Source organism: Mchenga conophoros, linkage group LG16, assembly GCF_057382185.1.
Source record: "Mchenga conophoros isolate Kocher_MC1m ecotype Shallow Benthic linkage group LG16, M_conophoros_male_GT1.1, whole genome shotgun sequence".
Classification (NCBI taxonomy): Eukaryota; Metazoa; Chordata; class Actinopteri; order Cichliformes; family Cichlidae; genus Mchenga; species Mchenga conophoros.
Genome location: NC_140541.1, coordinates 40,214,516 through 40,235,028, shown reverse-complemented (window position 1 = coordinate 40,235,028; position 20,513 = coordinate 40,214,516).

Here is a 20,513-nt window from a genome sequence, read left to right as displayed (position 1 = left end):
ATTTGGCAGAAATACTATAATTTAGCACAAATACTATAAAAAGCAGAAATACTATAATTTAGCAGAAATACTATATTAAGCACAAACCCTATAAAAAGCAGAAATACTGTACTATGATTTGGTAGAAAAAACTATAATTAATCAGAAATACTATATTTGGCACAAATCTTATAAAATAGCAGAAATAGTATGATTTAGCACAATAGTAATAACTTAAACAGAAAAATTGGAAAAGCAAAAATGGACAGCTGAAAAAATGATGAACATGCTGAACGTCCCTCAACTATACTTGTTAAATGAAAAAAATCAGCAAAAAAATCTATAACAGCCACACAATCACAAATATGTACACATAAGAAAACACACATGCACAGAGAGACACACACACAAGATCCAATTCAGTCAACCAGTCTAAATATATTGAATTTGAATCTTAGAATGAGATCATCCCATTAAAAGCCTTTCTCTCTCTCTCTCTCTCTCTCTGTCACACACACACACACACACACACACACACACACACACACACACAGGGAGAGAAAAGTGAGTTTCTAGGTCAGCCTGGGAGCTGCTGAATTTGAATCCACCAATCAGAGAGCCTGTGCACTCTTTCCCTCCAAAACAGGTGCATCCTTTTTACACACGCAGCACAGAGAGACACAGGATCATTGCAGTCTATTTCTCATAATGACGACTCCCCTCAAACAAATGACCATAATTTCCTAACCGTAGGGGCTAGAAGGGTCATTCTTACACCGTTTTGTTCAGAAGAGATGGGGGAATCTTCAAGTGTTGACAATTTATCATTAAAATATGAATTTTTAGAGATATATGACACGGATGACTTGTTGACTTAGAAGCCACGAATTCCCCAATATGCAAATTTGAATACCTGGAGCCCACATACATGATTGGCTGGCTGGGAAGCTGTGCAGGCCCTGATTTGTGGATTTGAATTCCTCAGCCCTCAGATATGATTGGCTGGCTTAGAAGCCATGAAGTCCCCAATATGCAAATTTGAATTCCTCAGGACACATATATGATTGGCTGGGAAACCGTGCAGGACCTGATTTGAAAATTTGAATGTCTAAGTCCTCACAGAGGATTGGCTGCCTGGGGACCAGGCAGAAATATATAGAAATACTATGATTAAGCATAAATACTACATTTAGTAGAAATACTATGTTTTAGCACAAATCCTATAAAAAGCAGAAATACTATAATTTAGCAGAAATACTATATTAAGCACAAATCCTATAAAAAGCAGAAATACTATAATTTAGCAGAAATACTATATTAAGCACAAATACTATGTTTTAGCACAAATCCTATAAAAAGCAGAAATACTATAATTTAGCAGAAATACCATATTAAGCACAAATCCTATAAAAAGCAGAAATACTATATTAGGTACAAATCCTATAAAAAGCAGAAATACTATATTAGGCACAAATCCTATAAAAAGCAGAAATACTATATTAGGCACAAATAGTATAAAAAGCAGAAATACTATAATTTAGCAGAAATACTATGTTTGGCACAAATCCTATAAAAATAATAAATACTATAATTTAGCAGAAATACTATATTAGGCACAAATCTTATGAAAAGCAGAAATAGTATCATTTAGCAGAATAGTAATAACTTACAAAATTACAAATATGGAGGCATATTGAAACACAAATGCACAGAGGGACACACAAACACAGGCTCTAATCCAGTCAACCAGTCTAACTATATTCAATTTAAATCCTACAATGACATGCTGCCAAATAAGGGCAGGGTCCTCTCTCTCCCACTATACACACACACACACACACACACACACACAGACAGACACAGAGGGAGAGAGCTGCCGAATTTAAATCCACCAATCAGAGTGGCTGTTTACGTTTTCCCGCCAAAACAGGTGCATCTTTTTACACACGCAGGACAGAGAGGCACAGGATTATTGCAGCCTATTTCTCATAGTGAGGACTCCCCTCAAACAAATGACCATAATTTCCTAACCGTAGGGGCTAGAGCGGTCATTCTTACACCGTTTTGTTCAGAAGAGATGGGGGAATCTTCCAGTGTTAACAATTTATCATTAAAATATGAATTATTAAAGATATTAGACTTCTAATGCACCATAACTGAGCAGAGCGAAGCAAAAACTGCCTTGACTTGCCCTCAAACAATGCTTTCTAACTCTAAATCTATTTGGAGTATCGATATCATTCTTTCACCGTAAGAGACAGCAGGCTTTGGTGAACAGTCATAGAAATTTTCAGGTCTCTGTGGAAATCCAACAAAAAGTTATGACGAGAGAAAAAAGTGGTTCATTTCCACAGTTTGAAATCTGAAGAAATCTGAGCGAAGGACGAATTTCCTACCCTCAAACAAGTCCAACTCATTTCAGAACGGTAATAGGTGAGAAAGAAATTCTTGAATTGTGAGCGTCAGGAGTGTCTGAAGATATACCGGGACAAGCCTCATGTCTTAAAGTCGCTTCGTTAAGGAGATATGACGATTCGAATATGCCTCTCATTACAGAAATGCAGCGGTGATTTTGAACAAGCTCTCCATTGACTTTATATGGAGAGTTTTGAGACCTTGTGTTGGTCTGAGGAGATTTGCCAAAATTCTATAAATCCCACAACAATGATAGTGACATGTTCTGAAAGCCAGCAAAAATACCTACGTTTTGATGTATAATTTGTGGAATTTGAGTGAAAATTGAGCAAGTAGCAAGAAGTTGTTCGGACATGAAGAGAAGACTGCAAAAGCTTCAGTGTCACACTGGAAGCCAAGAGCATAGCAACCATAACAACGCATGTATTTTGTGAAAAATCACAATTTTGCAACTGAAAACTTTAAGAGGCATAAAAGTAAAACGGTAAAAGATTTGAAAAAGCTGAATCATACCTGAATAGCCCAATAATTTGTGAACATTTTAAAGTTTGAATGGTTTTTCTAGGCGAAAGTATGAGGAAGTAGTTAAGTTTCAAAAACAAGCAAAATTTAGCAGAATTTTGGAAGTTTTCCATTCATTTCAATGGGACAAATTAAAGGAAAAAAGCTTAATATTTTAAAAAGTATAATAGCAAAAAATAGCAAAAATCATAGCGCAAATTAGCAGAAATAGCAGAATAGTTTAAAATTTGAACGGTGAAAATAGCACAAAAATTGTGGAAGTAGTTAAAGGACGAAAAACGAGCAACTTGAAGAATAATAATAACTAGAAAAATTTGCATTTCCTGCGAAAATGCAGTGTGGATGCTTAAAGCTGAAGCTGTATGCAAAAACTAGCTGAAAAAGCTGAAAAGTTGCAGAAATTGTAAAAACTTTGCAGAAGCAAAAGAAGTTTGCTAAAATGGAATAACTTAGCAGAACTGCAATATCTTAGAGGAAACATAATACTTGGCAGAAATACAATAGCATAGCAGAATTTAGCAGAAATATTGTAACTTACCAGAAACATGATAACTTCTCAAAAATACAAGAATTTAGGAGAAATAGTATAAGATAACAGAAAGAATATATTTAGCCAAAAATACTTAAACATTACAGAAACACTATGATTTAGAAAAATAGTACAACAGAGCAGAAATATTGTGATTTACCAGAGACACTGTGATGAACTATGAATATTGTAATTTTAAATTAAGACTATGTTTTAGCACAAATATTATAATTTGGCAGAAATACTATAATTTAGCAGAAATACTATATTAAGCACAAATCCTATAAAAAGCAGAAATGGTATGATTAAGCATAAATACTACATTTAGTAGAAATACTTTGTTTTAGCACAAATCCCATAAAAAGCAGAAATACTGTACTATGATTTAGTAGAAAGACTATAATTAATCAGAAATACTAAATTTAGCAGAAATACTATATTAAGCACAAATCCTATGAAAAGCAGAAATAGTATGATTAAGCATAAATACTACATTTAGCAGAAATACTATATTAAGCACAAATCTTATAAAAAGCAGAAATACTATATTAAGCACAAATCCTATAAAAGCAGAAATACTATATTAAGCACAAATCTTATAAAATAGCAGAAATAGTGTGATTTAGCACAATAGTAATAAGTTAAACAGAAAAATTGGAAAAGCAAAATGGACAGCTGAAAAAATGCTGAACATGCTGAGGTTCCCTCAAATATACTTGTTAAATGACAAAAATCAGCAAAAAAATTTATGACTGCCACACAATTACAAATATGTACACATGAGGAAACACACATGCACAGAGAGACACACACACAAGATCCAATTCAGTCAACCAGTCTAAATATATTGAATTTGAATCTTACAATGGGATCATCCCATTAAAAGGCTTTCTCTCTCTCTCTCTCTCTGTCACACACACACACACACACACACACACACACACACACACAGGGAGAGAGAAGTAAGTTTCTAGGTCAGCCTGGGAGCTGGTGAATTTGAATCCACCAATCAGAGAGCCTGTGCACTTTTCCCCACCAAAACAGGTGCATCTGTTTACACACGCAGCAGCACAGAGAGACACAGGATTTTTGCAGTCTATTTCTCATAGTGACGACTCCCCTCAAACAAATGACCGTAATTTCCTAACCGTAGGGGCTAGAACGGTCATTCTTACACCGTTTTGTTCAGAAGAGATGGGGGAATCTTCAAGTGTTGACAATTTAATATTAAAATATGAATTTTTAGAGATATATGACATGGATGACTTGTTGACTTAGAAGCCACGAATTCCCCAATATGCAAAGTTGAATGCCTGAGACCACATATGTGATTGGCTGGCTGGGAAGCCGTGCAGGCCCTGATTTGTGGATTTGAATTCCTCAGCCCTCAGATATGATTGGCTGGCTTAGAAGCCACGAAGGCCCCAATATGCAAATTTGAATGCCTCAGGACACTTATTTGATTGGCTGGGAAACTGTGCAGGCCCTGATTTGAAAATTTGAATGTCTCAGTCCTGACAGAGGATTGGCTGCCTGGGGACCTGGCAGAAATATATAGAAATACTATTATTAAGCATAAATACTACATTTAGTAGAAATACTATGTTTTAGCACAAATATTATAAAAAGAAGAAAAACTATAATTTAGCAGAAATACTATATTAAGCACAAATCCTATAAAAAGCAGAAATACTATAATTTAGAACAAATAGTATAAAAAGCAGAAATACTATAATTTAGCAGAAATACTATGTTAGGCACAAATCCTATAAAAAGCAGAAATACTATAATTTAGCAGAAATACTATGTTAGGCACAAATCCTATAAAAAGCAGAAATACTATAATTTAGCAGAAATACTATATTAGGCATAAATCCTATGAAAAGCAGAAATAGTATGATTTAGTAGAAATACTGTATTTAGCACAAGTACCGAAAAGTACCAGAAATACTATGATTTAGCAGAATAGTAATAACTTATTGAAACACAAATGCACAGAGGGACACACAAACACAGGCTCTAATCCAGTCAACCAGTCTAACTATGTTCAATTTAAATCCTACAATGACATGCTGTCAAATAAGGGCAGGGTCCTCTCTCTCCCACTAAACACACACACACACACACACACACACACACACACACACACACACACACAGGGAGAGAGGACTAAGTTTCTAGGTCAGCCTGGGAGCTGCTGAATTTGAATCCACCAATCAGAGAGGCTGTTTACGTTTTCCCGCCAAAACAGGTGCATCTTTTTACACACGCAGCACAGAGACATAGACCTGCTTCTTTCAGTTTATTTCACATAGTGAGGATTCCCCTCAAACAAATGACCATAATTTCCTAACCATAGGGGCTAGAGCGGTCATTCTTACACCGTTTTGTTCAGAAGAGATGGGGGAATCTTCAAGTGTTGACAATTTATCATTAAAATATGAATTTTTAGAGATATATGACATGGATGACTTGTTGACTTAGAAGCCACGAATTCCCCAATATGCAAATTTGAATACCTGGAGCCCACATACATGATTGGCTGGCTGGGAAGCTGTGTAGGCCCTGATTTGTGGATTTGAATTCCTCAGCCCTCAGATATGATTGGCTGGCTTAGAAGCCATGAAGGCCCCAATATGCAAATTTGAATGCCTCAGGACACATATATGATTGGCTGGGAAACCGTGCAGGCCCTGATTTGAAAATTTGAATGTCTAAGTCCTCACAGAGGATTGGCTGCCTGGGGACCTGGCAGAAATATATAGAAATATATAGAAATACTATGATTAAGCATAAATACTACATTTAGTAGAAATACTATGTTTTAGCATAAATACTATAAAAAGCAGAAATACTATAATTTAGCAGAAATACTATATTAAGCACAAATCCTATAAAAAGCAGAAATAGGATGATTAAGCATAAACACTACATTTAGCAGAAATACTATGTTTGAGCAAAAATCCTATAAAAAGCAGAAATACTATATTAGGCACAAATCCAATAAAAAGCAGAAATAGTATGATTAAGCATAAATACTACATTTAGTAGAAATACTATGTTTTAGCACAAATAGTATAAAAAGCAGAAATATTGTAATTTAGCAGAAATACTATATTAGGCACAAATCGTATAAAATAGCAGAAATAGTATTATTTAGCACAATAGTAATAAGTTAAACAGAAAAATTGGAAAAGCAAAATGGACAGCTGAAAAAATGCTGAACATGCACAGGGAGAGAGAAGTAAGTTTCTAGGTCAGCCTGGGAGCTGCTGAATTTGAATCCACCAATCAGAGAGCCTGTGTACTTTTTCCCGCCAAAACATGTGCCTCTTTTTACACACGCAGCACAGAGAGGCACAGGATTATTGCAGCCTATTTCTCATAGTGAGGACTCCCCTCAAACAAATGACCATAATTTCCAAACCGTAGGGGCTAGAGCGGTCATTCTTACACCGTTTTGTTCAGAAGAGATGGGGGAATCTTCCAGTGTTTACAATTTATCATTAAAATATGAATTATTAAAGATATTTGACTTGTAATGCACCATAACTGAGTAGAGCGAAGCAAAAACTGCCTTGACTTGCCCTCAAACAACGCATTCTAACTCAAAATCTATTTGGAGTATCGATATCATTCTTTCACCGTAAGAGACAGCAGGCTTTGGTGAACAATCATGGAAATTTTCAGGTCTCTGTGGAAATCCAACAAAAAGTTATGACGAGAGAAAAAAGTGGTTCATTTCCAGAGTTTTAAATCTGAAGAAATCTGAGCGAAGGACGAATTTCCTACCCTCAAACAAGTCCAACTCATTTCAGAACGGTAATAGGTGAGAAAGAAATTCTTGAATTGTGAGCGTCAGGGGTGTCTGAAGATATTCGGGGACAAGCCTCATGTCTTAACTTTGCTTCGTTAAGGAGATATGACGATTCGAATATGCCTCTCATTACAGAAATCCAGCGGTGATTTTGAACAGGCTCTCCATTCACTTTATATGGAGAGTTTTCTGACATTGTGTTGGTCTGAGGAGATTTGCGAAAATTCTATAAATCCCACAACAATGATAGTGACATTTCCTGAAAGCCAGCAAAAATACCTACGTTTTGATGTATAATTTGTGGAAGTTGAGTGAAAATTGAGCAAGTAGCAAACAGTTGTTCGGACATGAAGAGAAGACTGCAAAACCTTCAGTGACACACTGGAAGCCAAGAGCATAGCAACCATAACAACGCATGTATTTTGTGAAAAATCACAATTTTGCAACTCAAAACTTTAAGAGGCATAAAAGTAAAACAGTAGAAGATTTGAAAAAGCTGAATCATACCTGAATAGCCCAATAATTTGTGAACATTTTAAAATTTGAATGGTTGTTCTAGGTGAAAATATGAGGAAGTAGTTAAGTTTCAAAAACAAGCAAATTTTAGCAGAATTGCAGAAGTTTCCCATTCATTTCAATGGGACAAATTAAAGGAAAAAAGTGGAATATTTTAAAAAGTATAATAGCAAAAAATACCAAAAGTCATAGCGCACATTAGCAGAAATAGCAGAATAGTTTAAAATTTGAACGGTGAAAATAGCACAAAAATTGTGGAAGTAGTTAGCGGACGAAAAACGAGCAACTTGAAGAATAATAATAAAGAATAAAGAGAAACAGGAACTCAATAGTGTGGATGCTTAAAGCATCCACACAACTAGAAAAATTTGCATTTCCTGCGAAAATGCAGTGTGGATGCTTAAAGCTGAAGCTGTATGCAAAAAGTAGCTGAAAAAGCTGAAAAGTTGCAGAAATTGTAAAAACTTTGCAGAAGCAAAAGAAGTTTGCTAAAATGGAATAACTTAGCAGAACTGCAATATCTTAGAGGAAACATAATACTTGGCAGAAATACAATAGCATAGCAGAATTTAGCAGAAATATTGTAACTTACCAGAAACATGATAACTTCTCAAAAATACAAGAATTTAGGAGAAATAGTATAAGATAACAGAAAGAATATATTTAGCCAAAAATACTTAAACATTACAGAAACACTATGATTTAGAAAAATAGTACAACAGAGCAGAAATATTGTGATTTACCAGAGACACTGTGATGAACTATGAATATTGTAATTTTAAATTGAGACTATGTTTTAGCACAAATATTATAATTTGGCAGAAATACTATAATTTAGCAGAAATACTATATTAAGCACAAATCCTATAAAAAGCAGAAATGGTATGATTAAGCACAAATACTACATTTAGTAGAAATACTTTGTTTTAGCACAAATCCCATAAAAAGCAGAAATACTGTACTATGATTTAGTAGAAAAACTATAATTAATCAGAAATACTAAATTTAGCAGAAATACTATATTAAGCACAAATACTATGAAAAGCAGAAATAGTATGATTAAGCATAAATACTACATTTAGCAGAAATACTATATTAAGCACAAATCCTATAAAAGCAGAAATAGTATATTAAGCACAAATCTTATAAAATAGCAGAAACAGTATGATTTAGCACAATAGTAATAAGTTAAACAGAAAAATTGGAAAAGCAAAATGGACAGCTGAAAATATGCTGAACATGCTGAGGGTCCCTCAAATATACTTGTTAAATGACAAAAATCTGCAAAAAAATTTATTACAGCCACACAATCACAAATATGTACACATGAGGAAACACACATGCACAGAGAGACCCACACACAAGATCCAATTCAGTCAACCAGTCTAAATATATTGAATTTAAATCTTAGAATGAGATCATCCCATTAAAAGCCTTTCTCTCTCTCTCTCTCTCTCTCTCTCTCTGTCACACACACACACACACACACACACACACACACACACACACACACACACAGGGAGAGAGAAGTAAGTTTCTAGGTCAGCCTGGGAGCTGGTGAATTTGAATCCACCAATCAGAGAGGCTGTGCACTTTTCCCCACCAAAACAGGTGCATCTGTTTACACACGCAGCAGCACAGAGAGACACAGGATTTTTGCAGTCTATTTCTCATAGTGACGACTCCCCTCAAACAAATGACCGTAATTTCCTAACCGTAGGGGCTAGAACGGTCATTCTTACACCGTTTTGTTCAGAAGAGATGGGGGAATCTTCAAGTGTTGACAATTTAATATTAAAATATGAATTTTTAGAGATATATGACATGGATGACTTGTTGACTTAGAAGCCACGAATTCCCCAATATGCAAATTTGAATGCCTGAGACCACATATGTGATTGGCTGGCTGGGAAGCCGTGCAGGCCCTGATTTGTGGATTTGAATTCCTCAGCCCTCAGATATGATTGGCTGGCTTAGAAGCCACGAAGGCCCCAATATGCAAATTTGAATGCCTCAGGACACTTATTTGATTGGCTGGGAAACTGTGCAGGCCCTGATTTGAAAATTTGAATGTCTCAGTCCTCACAGAGGATTGGCTGCCTGGGGACCTGGCAGAAATATATAGAAATACTATTATTAAGCATAAATACTACATTTAGTAGAAATAGTATGTTTTAGCACAAATACTATAAAAAGAAGAAAAACTATAATTTAGCAGAAATACTATATTAAGCACAAATCCTATAAAAAGCAGAAATATTATAATTTAGAACAAATAGTATAAAAAGCAGAAATACTATAATTTAGCAGAAATACTATGTTAGGCACAAATCCTATAAAAAGCAGAAATACTATAATTTAGCAGAAATACTATATTAGGCATAAATCCTATGAAAAGCAGAAATACTGTATTTAGCACAAGTACCGAAAAGTACCAGAAATACTATGATTTAGCAGAAATACTGTATTTAGCACAAGTACCGAAAAGTACCAGAAACACTATGATTTAGCAGAATAGTAATAACTTATTGAAACACAAATGCACAGAGGGACACACAAACACAGGCTCTAATCCAGTCAACCAGTCTAACTATGTTCAATTTAAATCCTACAATGACATGCTGTCAAATAAGGGCAGGGTCCTCTCTCTCCCACTAAACACACACACACACACACACACACACACACACACACACACACAGGGAGAGAGGACTAAGTTTCTAGGTCAGCCTGGGAGCTGCTGAATTTGAATCCACCAATCAGAGAGGCTGTTTACGTTTTCCCGCCAAAACAGGTGCATCTGTTTTACACACGCAGCACAGAGACATAGACCTGCTTCTTTCAGTTTATTTCACATAGTGAGGATTCCCCTCAAACAAATGACCATAATTTCCTAACCATAGGGGCTAGAGCGGTCATTCTTACACCGTTTTGTTCAGAAGAGATGGGGGAATCTTCAAGTGTTGACAATTTATCATTAAAATATGAATTTTTAGAGATATATGACATGGATGACTTGTTGACTTAGAAGCCACGAATTCCCCAATATGCAAATTTGAATACCTGGAGCCCACATACATGATTGGCTGGCTGGGAAGCTGTGCAGGCCCTGATTTGTGGATTTGAATTCCTCAGCCCTCAGATATGATTGGCTGGCTTAGAAGCCATGAAGGCCCCAATATGCAAATTTGAATGCCTCAGGACACATATATGATTGGCTGGGAAGCCGTGCAGGCCCTGATTTGAAAATTTGAATTTCTCAGTCCTCACAGAGGATTGGCTGCCTGGGGACCTGGCAGAAATATATAGAAATACTATGATTAAGCATAAATACTACATTTAGTAGAAATACTATGTTTTAGCACAAATACTATAAAAAGCAGAAATACTATAATTTAGCAGAAATACTATATTAAGCACAAATCCTATAAAAAGCAGAAATAGGATGATTAAGCATAAACACTACATTTAGTAGAAATACTATGTTTGAGCAAAAATCCTATAAAAAGCAGAAATACTATATTAGGCACAAATCCCATAAAAAGCAGAAATAGTATGATTAAGCATAAATACTACATTTAGTAGAAATACTATGTTTTAGCACAAATACTATAAAAAGCAGAAATACTATAATTTAGCAGAAATACTATATTAAGCACAAATCCTATAAAAAGCAGAAATAGGATGATTAAGCATAAACACTACATTTAGTAGAAATATTATGTTTGAGCAAAAATCCTATAAAAAGCAGAAATACTATATTAGGCACAAATCCCATAAAAAGCAGAAATAGTATGATTAAGCATAAATACTACATTTAGTAGAAATACTATGTTTTAGCACAAATAGTATAAAAAGCAGAAATATTGTAATTTAGCAGAAATACTATATTAGGCACAAATCTTATAAAATAGCAGAAATAGTATTATTTAGCACAATAGTAATAAGTTAAACAGAAAAATTGGAAAAGCAAAATGGACAGCTGAAAAAATGCTGAACATGCTGAGGGTCCCTCAAATATACTTGTTAAATGAAAAAATCAGCAAAAAAATGCACAGGGAGAGAGAAGTAAGTTTCTAGGTCAGCCTGGGAGCTGCTGAATTTGAATCCACCAATCAGAGAGCCTGTGTACTTTTTCCCGCCAAAACATGTGCCTCTTTTTACACACGCAGCACAGAGAGGCACAGGATTATTGCAGCCTATTTCTCATAGTGAGGACTCCCCTCAAACAAATGACCATAATTTCCAAACCGTAGGGGCTAGAGCGGTCATTCTTACACCGTTTTGTTCAGAAGAGATGGGGGAATCTTCCAGTGTTTACAATTTATCATTAAAATATGAATTATTAAAGATATTTGACTTGTAATGCACCATAACTGAGTAGAGCGAAGCAAAAACTGCCTTGACTTGCCCTCAAACAACGCTTTCTAACTCAAAATCTATTTGGAGTATCGATATCATTCTTTCACCGTAAGAGACAGCAGGCTTTGGTGAACAATCATGGAAATTTTCAGGTCTCTGTGGAAATCCAACAAAAAGTTATGACGAGAGAAAAAAGTGGTTCATTTCCACAGTTTGAAATCTGAAGAAATCTGAGCGAAGGACGAATTTCCTACCCTCAAACAAGTCCAACTCATTTCAGAACGGTAATAGGTGAGAAAGAAATTCTTGAATTGTGAGCGTCAGGGGTGTCTGAAGATATTCGGGGACAAGCCTCATGTCTTAACTTTGCTTCGTTAAGGAGATATGACGATTCGAATATGCCTCTCATTACAGAAATCCAGCGGTGATTTTGAACAAGCTCTCCATTCACTTTATATGGAGAGTTTTCTGACCTTGTGTTAGTCTGAGGAGATTTGCAAAAATTCTATAAATCCCACAACAATGATGGTGACATTTTCTGAAAGCCAGCAAAAATACCTACGTTTTGATGTATAATTTGTGGAAGTTGAGTGAAAATTGAGCAAGTAGCAGGAAGTTGTTCGGACATGAAGTGAAAATTGCAAAACCTTCAGTGGCACACTGGAAGCCAAGAGCATAGCAACCATAACAACGCATGTATTTTGTGAAAAATCACAATTTTGCAACTCAAAACTTTAAGAGGCATAAAAGTAAAACAGTAGAAGATTTGAAAAAGCTGAATCATACCTGAATAGCCCAATAATTTGTGAACATTTTAAAATTTGAATGGTTGTTCTAGGTGAAAATATGAGGAAGTAGTTAAGTTTCAAAAACAAGCAAATTTTAGCAGAATTGCTGAAGTTTCCCATTCATTTCAATGGGACAAATTAAAGGAAAAAAGCTTAATATTTTAAAAAGTATAATAGTTAAAAATACCAAAAGTCATAGCGCACATTAGCAGAAGAAGCAGAATAGTTTAAAATTTGAACGGTGAAAATCGGCTGAAAATTGTGGAAGTAGTTAAGTGCCAAAAAGTGTACGGAAGCAACTAGAATAATAATAATAAAGAATAAAGAGAAACAGGAACTCAATAGTGTGGATGCTTAAAGCATCCACACAACTAGAAAAATTTGCATTTCCTGCGAAAATGCAGTGTGGATGCTTAAAGCTGAAGCTGTATGCAAAAACTAGCTGAAAAAGCTGAAAAGTTGCAGAAATTGTAAAAACTTTGCAGAAGCAAAAGAAGTTTGCTAAAATGGAATAACTTAGCAGAACTGCAATATCTTAGAGGAAACATAATACTTGGCAGAAATACAATAGCATAGCAGAATTTAGCAGAAATATTGTAACTTACCAGAAACATGATAACTTCTCAAAAATACAAGAATTTAGGAGAAATAGTATAAGATAACAGAAAGAATATATTTAGCCAAAAATACTTAGACATTACAGAAACACTATGATTTAGAAAAATAGTACAACAGAGCAGAAATATTGTGATTTACCAGAGACACTGTGATGAACTATGAATATTGTAATGTTAAATTAAGACTTTGTTTTAGCACAAATATTATAATTTGGCAGAAATACTATAATTTAGCAGAAATACTATATTAAGCACAAATCCTATAAAAAGCAGAAATGGTATGATTAAGCATAAATACTACATTTAGTAGAAATACTTTGTTTTAGCACAAATCCCATAAAAAGCAGAAATACTGTACTATGATTTAGTAGAAAAACTATAATTAATCAGAAATACTAAATTTAGCAGAAATACTATATTAAGCACAAATCCTATGAAAAGCAGAAATAGTATGATTAAGCATAAATACTACATTTAGCAGAAATACTATATTAAGCACAAATCTTATAAAATAGCAGAAATGCTATGAATTAGCACAATAGTAATAAGTTAAACAGAAAAATTGGAAAAGCAAAATGGACAGCTGAAAAAATGCTGAACATGCTGAGGGTCCCTCAAATATACTTGTTAAATGACAAAAATCTGCAAAAAAATTTATTACAGCCACACAATCACAAATATGTACACATGAGGAAACACACATGCACATAGAGACCCACACACAAGATCCAATTCAGTCAACCAGTCTAAATATATTGAATTTAAATCTTAGAATGAGATCATCCCATTAAAAGCCTCTCTCTCTCTCTCTCTCTCTCTCTCTCTCTCTGTCACAGACACACACACACACACACACACACACACACACACACACACACACACACACACACACACACAGGGAGAGAGGACTAAGTTTCTAGGTCAGCCTGGGAACTGCTGAATTTGAATCCACCAATCAGAGAGCCTGTGCACTTTTCCCCACCAAAACAGGTGCATCTGTTTACACACGCAGCAGCACAGAGAGACACAGGATTTTTGCAGTCTATTTCTCATAGTGACGACTCCCTCAAACAAATGACCGTAATTTCCTAACCGTAGGGGCTAGAACGGTCATTCTTACACCGTTTTGTTCAGAAGAGGTGGGGGAATCTTCAAGTGTTGACAATTTAATATTAAAATATGAATTTTTAGAGATATATGACATGGATGACTTGTTGACTTAGAAGCCACGAATTCCCCAATATGCAAATTTGAATGCCTGAGACCACATATGTGATTGGCTGGCTGGGAAGCCGTGCAGGCCCTGATTTGTGGATTTGAATTCCTCAGCCCTCAGATATGATTGGCTGGCTTAGAAGCCACGAAGGCCCCAATATGCAAATTTGAATGCCTCAGGACACTTATTTGATTGGCTGGGAAACTGTGCAGGCCCTGATTTGAAAATTTGAATGTCTCAGTCCTCACAGAGGATTGGCTGCCTGGGGACCTGGCAGAAATATATAGAAATACTATTATTAAGCATAAATACTACATTTAGTAGAAATACTATGTTTTAGCACAAATACTATAAAAAGAAGAAAAACTATAATTTAGCAGAAATACTATATTAAGCACAAATCCTATAAAAAGCAGAAATACTATAATTTAGAACAAATAGTATAAAAAGCAGAAATACTATAATTTAGCAGAAATACTATGTTAGGCACAAATCCTATAAAAAGCAGAAATACTATAATTTAGCAGAAATACTATGTTAGGCACAAATCCTATAAAAAGCAGAAATACTATAATTTAGCAGAAATACTATATTAGGCATAAATCCTATGAAAAGCAGAAATACTATGATTTAGCAGAATAGTAATAACTTATTGAAACACAAATGCACAGAGGGACACACAAACACAGGCTCTAATCCAGTCAACCAGTCTAACTATGTTCAATTTAAATCCTACAATGACATGCTGCCAAATAAGGGCAGGGTCCTCTCTCTCCCACTAAACACACACACACACACACAGGGAGAGAGGACTAAGTTTCTAGGTCAGCCTGGGAACTGCTGAATTTGAATCCACCAATCAGAGAGGCTGTTTACGTTTTCCCGCCAAAACAGGTGCATCTTTTTACACACGCAGCAGCACAGAGACATAGACCTGCTTCTTTCAGTTTATTTCACATAGTGAGGATTCCCCTCAAACAAATGACCATAATTTCCTAACCATAGCGGCTAGAGCGGTCATTCTTACACCGTTTTGTTCAGAAGAGATGGGGGAATCTTCAAGTGTTGACAATTTATCATTAAAATATGAATTTTTAGAGATATATGACATGGATGACTTGTTGACTTAGAAGCCACGAATTCCCCAATATGCAAATTTGAATACCTGGAGCCCACATACATGATTGGCTGGCTGGGAAGCTGTGCAGGCCCTGATTTGTGGATTTGAATTCCTCAGCCCTCAGATATGATTGGCTGGCTTAGAAGCCATGAAGGCCCCAATATGCAAATTTGAATGCCTCAGGACACATATATGATTGGCTGGGAAGCCGTGCAGGCCCTGATTTGAAAATTTGAATTTCTCAGTCCTCAGAGAGGATTGGCTGCCTGGGGACCTGGCAGAAATATATAGAAATACTATGATTAAGCATAAATACTACATTTAGTAGAAATACTATGTTTTAGCACAAATACTATAAAAAGCAGAAATACTATAATTTAGCAGAAATACTATATTAAGCACAAATCCTATAAAAAGCAGAAATAGGATGATTAAGCATAAACACTACATTTAGTAGAAATACTATGTTTGAGCAAAAATCCTATAAAAAGCAGAAATACTATATTAGGCACAAATCCCATAAAAAGCAGAAATAGTATGATTAAGCATAAATACTACATTTAGTAGAAATACTATGTTTTAGCACAAATAGTATAAAAAGCAGAAATATTGTAATTTAGCAGAAATACTATATTAGGCACAAATCTTATAAAATAGCAGAAATAGTATTATTTAGCACAATAGTAATAAGTTAAACAGAAAAATTGGAAAAGCAAAATGGACAGCTGAAAAAATGCTGAACATGCTGAGGGTCCCTCAAATATACTTGTTAAATGAAAAAAATCAGCAAAAAAATGCACAGGGAGAGAGAAGTACGTTTCTAGGTCAGCCTGGGAGCTGCTGAATTTGAATCCACCAATCAGAGAGCCTGTGTACTTTTTCCCGCCAAAACATGTGCCTCTTTTTACACACGCAGCACAGAGAGGCACAGGATTATTGCAGCCTATTTCTCATAGTGACGACTACCCTCAAACAAATGACCATAATTTCCAAACCGTAGGGGCTAGAGCGGTCATTCTTACACCGTTTTGTTCAGAAGAGATGGGGGAATCTTCCAGTGTTTACAATTTATCATTAAAATATGAATTATTAAAGATATTTGACTTGTAATGCACCATAACTGAGTAGAGCGAAGCAAAAACTGCCTTGACTTGCCCTCAAACAACGCTTTCTAACTCAAAATCTTTTTGGAGTATCGATATCATTCTTTCACCGTAAGAGACAGCAGGCTTTGGTGAACAATCATGGAAATTTTCAGGTCTCTGTGGAAATCCAACAAAAAGTTATGACGAGAGAAAAAAGTGGTTCATTTCCACAGTTTGAAATCTGAAGAAATCTGAGCGAAGGACGAATTTCCTACCCTCAAACAAGTCCAACTCATTTCAGAACGGTAATAGGTGAGAAAGAAATTCTTGAATTGTGAGCGTCAGGGGTGTCTGAAGATATTCGGGGACAAGCCTCATGTCTTAACTTTGCTTCGTTAAGGAGATATGACGATTCGAATATGCCTCTCATTACAGAAATCCAGCGGTGATTTTGAACAAGCTCTCCATTCACTTTATATGGAGAGTTTTCTGACCTTGTGTTAGTCTGAGGAGATTTGCAAAAATTCTATAAATCCCACAACAATGATGGTGACATTTTCTGAAAGCCAGCAAAAATACCTACGTTTTGATGTATAATTTGTGGAAGTTGAGTGAAAATTGAGCAAGTAGCAGGAAGTTGTTCGGACATGAAGTGAAAATTGCAAAACCTTCAGTGGCACACTGGAAGCCAAGAGCATAGCAACCATAACAACGCATGTATTTTGTGAAAAATCACAATTTTGCAACTCAAAACTTTAAGAGGCATAAAAGTAAAACAGTAGAAGATTTGAAAAAGCTGAATCATACCTGAATAGCCCAATAATTTGTGAACATTTTAAAATTTGAATGGTTGTTCTAGGTGAAAATATGAGGAAGTAGTTAAGTTTCAAAAACAAGCAAATTTTAGCAGAATTGCTGAAGTTTCCCATTCATTTCAATGGGACAAATTAAAGGAAAAAAGCTTAATATTTTAAAAAGTATAATAGTTAAAAATAGCAAAAGTCATAGCGCACATTAGCAGAAATAGCAGAATAGTTTAAAATTTGAACGGTGAAAATCGGCTGAAAATTGTGGAAGTAGTTAAGTGCCAAAAAGTGTACGGAAGCAACTAGAATAATAACTAGAAAAATTTGCATTTCCTGCGAAAATGCAGTGTGGATGCTTAAAGCTGAAGCTGCATGCAAAAACCACCTGAAAAAGCTGAAAAGTTGCAGAAATTGTAAAAGCTTTTCAGAAGCAAAAGAACTTTGCTAAAATGGAATAACTTAGCAGAACTGCAATATCTTAGAGGAAACATAATACTTGGCAGAAATACAATTATATAGCAGAAATGCTATATTTAGAAAGAAAGATATAATATAGTAAAAATAGTATGATTTAGCAGAAATACTGTATTTAGCACAAGTACCAAAAAGTAGCAGAAATACTATGATTTAGCAGAAATACTATGATTGAGCAGAAGTACTAAGATGTAGTAAAAGTACTTTGATTTAACAGAATTACAATTATGGAGGAGTAATACTTTAAAATGGGAGAAATAGCCTAAAGGGAAGAGTATTTGTGCCATGGAGTGTTAACAAGAATGTGAGGTCCATATTAGAAAAGCTGGTAAAATCATAAAAGTTTGCAGAATTGTAATAAATGATGAATATGAATTACTGGTCTGTGACAGTGTATTAATTTGTAGGGAAAAAAACATGTTAACCAAGGTGGAATCGAACCCACGATCTTTGGCTTGCAGACCCGTGTCATTACCAACTGCGCCACTGGGAAAGAGAGCAGCCGTTTTGAAAAACAGGGTGATGAGGAGCCAGAATTAGAGGCGATGAGGTGATGAGAGGCGAAAAACGCCGTTTTTTGGAGTTACAAAACGTTGTGTAACTCAAAAACTAGGTGGACTAGAAGCATAATTCTTGTACTGGGTGAATCAGCGGACTTTGGTGTACTTTAACTGCGATTTTCATTGCTCTATGTACATCTGTCGCTGAGATATGACGAGAGAGGAAACGGAAAACCTCAGATATGATTGGCTGGCTGGGAGACCGTGCAGGCCCTGATCTGTATATTTGAATGTCTGAGTCCTCACAGAGGATTGGCTGCCTGGCAGAAATATATAGAAATAGTATGATTAAGCATAAATACTACATTTAGCAGAAATACTATATTAAGCACAAATCCTATAAAAAGCAGAAATAGTATATTAAGCACAAATCCTATAAAAAGCAGAAATACTATATTTGGCACAAATCCTATTAAAAGCAGAAATAGTATGATTTTAGCCAATAGTAATAAGTTAAACAGAAAAATCGGATAAGCAAAATGGACAGCTGAAAAAATGCTGAACATGCTGAGGGTCCCTCAAATATACTTGTTAAATGAAAAAAATCATCAAAAAATATATATAACAGCCACACAATCAGAAATATGTACACATAAGGAAACACACATGCACAGAGAGACACACACACAAGATCCAATTCAGTCAACCAGTCTAAATATATTGAATTTGAAGCTTAGCATGAGGTCATCCCATTAAAAGCCTTTCGCTCTCTCTCTCTCTCTCTCTCTCTGTCACACACACACACACACACACACACACACACACACACACAGGGAGAGAGAAGTAAGTTTCTAGGTCAGCCTGGGAGCTGCTGAATTTGAATCCACCAATCAGAGAGGCTGTTTACGTTTTCCCGCCAAAACAGGTGCATCTTTTTACACACGCAGCAGCACAGAGAGGCACAGGATTATTGCAGCCTATTTCTCATAGTGAGGACTCCCCTCAAACAAATGACCATAATTTCCAAACCGTAGGGGCTAGAGCGGTCATTCTTACACTGTTTTGTTCAGAAGAGATGGGGGAATCTTCCAGTGTTAACAATTTATCATTAAAATGTGAATTTTTAGAGATATACGACATGGATGACTTGTTGACTTAGAAGCCACGAATTCCCCCAATATGCAAATTTGAATGCCTGAGGCCACATATATGATTGGCTGCCTGGGAAGCCGTGCAGGCCCTGATTTGTGGATTTGAATTCCTCAGCCCTCAGATATGATTGGCTGGCTTAGAAGCCATGAAGGCCCCAATATGCAAATTTGAATGCCTCAGGACACATATGTGATTGGCTGGGAAGTCGTGCAGGCCCTGATTTGAAAATTTGAATTTCTCAGTCCTCACAGAGGATTGGCTGCCTGGGGACCTGGCAGAAATATATAGAAATACTATGATTAAGCATAAATACTACATTTAGTAGAAATACTATGTTTTAGCACAAATACTATAAAAAGCAGAAATACTATAATTTAGCAGAAATACTATATTAAGCACAAATCCTATAAAAAGCAGAAATAGGATGATTAAGCATAAACACTACATTTAGTAGAAATACTATGTTTGAGCAAAAATCCTATAAAAAGCAGAAATACTATATTAGGCACAAATCCCATAAAAAGCAGAAATAGTATGATTAAGCATAAATACTACATTTAGTAGAAATACTATGTTTTAGCACAAATAGTATAAAAAGCAGAAATATTGTAATTT